Source organism: Ischnura elegans, chromosome 4 (assembly GCF_921293095.1).
Source record: "Ischnura elegans chromosome 4, ioIscEleg1.1, whole genome shotgun sequence".
NCBI classification, from domain to species: Eukaryota; Metazoa; Arthropoda; class Insecta; order Odonata; family Coenagrionidae; genus Ischnura; species Ischnura elegans.
Genome location: NC_060249.1, coordinates 24418943 through 24423096, shown reverse-complemented (window position 1 = coordinate 24423096; position 4154 = coordinate 24418943).

The window sequence follows — 4154 nt, the reverse complement described above, 5'->3', positions numbered from 1 at the left end:
CGGTCGTAGCCATTCCTGATTAGTGCTTTGGTCAGGTGCTTCTTCTCTGAATCTAATGATCCGAAACTGTAGTCAACCATAAACGACAGACGCGGCTGGAGAACCCGGAAATTAGCAGTCATCGTGAACAACACCGCGGAAACCTACGCACGAATTTCTCAAGATATATGTTGAAATGTTGATGTGTTCTTATTTGTAAACCTAAGTAGTAATCATTTCATGGAATTATCTTGAGAAATCCATAGCCAACATAAAACTTGTAAAAAAGCATACTGGTTTTTATGAAGGTCACAAATATGTTACATGGAAATGCTGAAAACAGCCTTGAAAACCTGGAATTCTGTTTCAATTTTGTTTGATATCTTATTGGATTGTGTCTTAATTTTGGAGTAGAGTAAACATGATTATTGACTGATATTCTTTACTTTATGTGAATTAGGGTTAGATGTTGTCCTCTGAAAACCATGATATAGAGAAGAGACGGTGAAATCAGTCATATCCTGATGCATGAAGACATAATGAAGAAAATTCTTCATGGGCAAGTGAGCAGGGAGAATGACGAAGGACTTAGGCAAAATAAGGTACAGTTGAGGACCTCAAATCCGGAATCCCAAAACCCAGAAAAACCGAAATCCCGAACATTTGAAAATTCCTCTGCGTAGTGTTTTGACTTGCCACCTCATGGCACCACTCTCCAAGCCTTGTTCTGGGATGAGTAGGAATTTAGCACATACTACGGACGTACGCTAAGAACCTTGTAAGGGACACATGAGGATATCAAATATCAAGTAAAAGAGCCTGAGCACATGTATAAATTAATTAATTTACTAAATATACTATGAAGACCAGAAATCCAGAAGCCCTTCGGTCCCAAGCTTTCTGGATTTGAGGTCCTCAACTGTATGTAGAACATATAATCAAAAAGGCTGGCGTAAAAGAGAAGTCTATAAGTGGGAAAAGATTGGCAGAAATTAAGTGTGCAGATTTGGATCAAACCAGTCCTGAGATTCCTGACCTATGATGATTAGACAAAAGATATCACCTATTCGAATGATCATATTATGATTACATACATATTGATGCTGAGTATCAACACTTGTAATGCTCCAAACTTCTGACAAGTTCAGTCATGCCCTAAATACTTAAAGGAAAGGGATTTGTAAGGGAAAAAAACTTTTGAGCAGCATTTTCTTCTTAGCGAATAGTTTCCCTTGTTGCTACATGCATGGTGCGAATACACACACAATGAGATAAATGAAATGTTATGATTTCGGTGCTACTTTGATATATTTCACATGTCATTTAGTTTCCTCTGTCTAATTATTCCCACTATTCATTTGATCCCATTTATTTATGCGAAACTGCCAAATTCATATTTTTATACAATATCTTGGATTTTCTTTGTCTAATCCCTAACCTTTCTTGTCAAAAATTGGGACTCCAGCTACTTCTTGGACTGTGCATGGATCCCTGATATATATAGACAAATCAACACAGTAGTGAAATGTGTGTAGCCTGCATGGCAGGATGTATAATGCTTAAAAATGATTTCCATGTTAAATGCAGATGATGCTATCATAAAGTGGTCGATTCGCCCTCCATTCAATTCCAATTAAGTCTCCTAACTTATATTTGTTATTTTATATTCAGTATTTATCTACTTATTTGCATTAAGGTACATATTTATTTTGGGGTTTTTCTTTCCAAGATATTCATGTTAGATTTTCCTCCATTATGATTCCGTCTTTGTTGCTCTTGTTCAATTGCTACTTCCTGTGGATCTTACTTCTGTTTTACCTTTGTATACTTCTGTTTAATCTGACTTAACCTTTTATTTTCTTTCTAAGCAATGTTTCATATAATATACCTCTGGAATTTTGGTCTGTCCAAACATTACTCTTGGTATATGTTTTAGCACTTTCCACTGCATGAACAAATAACGTTTTGGCAGGCCAATTTTTACACAGAACAAAGCATTGGTAGTTCTTATGTGTCTTCACTTCAACTTCCCATTATGTTGCTTCTTCTTCTCAATCGGCTCATTTCGGTCTTATTTAACTCCGTAGATTTTTTATTGCAGGCACAATCTATATTTATTCCCATCCTTTGTTGCGAGAAATATATGTGTATGTCATCATTGTCTTTCATTAGCCATGTCAAAAATTTAGTAAGAGAAAATTATTGCGAAATTGATAAACATAGGTTTAGACCCTTTTAATGCCGAATCGAAGATAAGTAAAGATTAAGACTACATGCTAAGGTTATGTGGAATTGTCATATATGTATAAATATCTAAACTCGCTAGTGCCTATACATACATATATCAATGTTCACTTTTAATTTTTTTTGTTCAGCTTCATCATTTATACATTATACTACTGATTGACTGCACAGCTTATAAATTCAAGTCAGAATTTTTGCATTTCCACACAATTTCTGTATGATCCTTAAACTGCAGCTTTAAGCAGAGGTTTTCTGTAAATTTAATTGCATTTTGTTTTCCTATGTGCTTACCATAACAGTCATTTAACTGTTTGCTAAGAGTGCTTTGTAGCAATATTTTAGCTGCATATTCTATCAAGAGATGTAGCAGTATGTGGACTCTTTGCTTCACACTTGAAATTAGATGAATACTCATTTTATCTTTGTGAGGAAAATGCAATTTTTCGTGCTGTGTTATAATGATCCTCTCCAAATTTTCTCTGATCATAAACAATTGGTTGTGCTGCAACAACAGAAATACACATTTTTTAGCAATTTTTCCGTTGCTGCTGAGGTAAACAGGCATACGCACTTCAGTGTCAGGATGCAAATAAAGACTTGCAAATTTCCACTCATCAACATTACTGGTTAACAGTTATGAGATTGGTTGATCAGTAATGATGAGGATGCAGCTTTCCACTCAATTTCCCTTTCAGCCAATGGGGTGGTTTCCTATATTTTTTAATTGCCTAAATTGAAAGATTATTACTCCTGAAGTATGTACATATTTCATGCTTTTAGATTTTTAAATGACAATATCTATTTTTCGCCATTTAATGAAAAGTGAAAATTTTCAAGCGCTAGAAAATGCGACGGATAAGTATGAATGCTGGGAAAAGCCTGTGTGACGTCTAGCTGCTGCTGTGTGAGGCCACCAGGGTGAGGCCATGAAGGCTGCTTGCTGCCGAGCATGGCGGTAGCGTAGAGCACCCTGCTAGCAGGTAGCGCTTGGCTTAAATAAGGATTATTAATACCCTATTAAAGGAGACTTTCTGAAAACAGGCAATTTTAATAGGTGATTATTAAGAGATGTTTCCCTGAGCTCTGTGCTTCATGCATGCATTGCCAGGCGATGTAAAACTCCTGACCACTCGAATGGCATCCAGGTGCCTGTGACGTCACGTGGAGTGGCATCGCAAGGTCGCCAATCTGGCCTTTTTCGAATGAGATTAAAATTGACCATTAATACTTGTCGAAACTGGGATTTCTAAAATCAAATAATTTGCATATAATGAATGCTTTAATGGTGGGTAACGAATTGCAATCAATGCCTTTCGTTTTCTTTGATGAAGGAAACTACCCTATTTTTTCACTCCCTTCGCTTAGTTTCTTCTCTTTCTCATCCTTCATTACCTTTTCCACTTATGTTGCGTGAGTTTTCCTAATCCATTTTTGCCAACCACAATTGTCCATTGACAATTTTTTTCATCAGGCCATCATGTCTTTAGATATGGCCTATGAAGTTGTTCCATTTTCTTAAGGTTTTCTCCTCCGCTACTCTTCTTAGGAATTACTCATTGCTTATTTGGTCCACTAGATTTTCATAAGCCTTCCGTAGTACAACATTTGAAAGCTTCCCACCAGTGGTGTAGCTATGAAGGGTACAAGGGGGGAACTCCCCGAATTAATTTATTGTAGCAGAAAATATTGGGCTATAAAAAAAATTCATTCTACTACACCAATATATTTTAGCAAAACAGCATCCCGACGACCTGTCTATTGTGTAATTTTAAGCATCAAAATAGCATTAAATGTGATTTCTAAGGATAAAAATGTTTACATTTTCTCCAGAGGGGAGTTCGACCCAATTAATCGTCCCAAAATATCATTGTTCAGTATTCTTTCAAGAGAACTCCAGCTTACTCTTAACCAGATAATAATAGCCACATGGA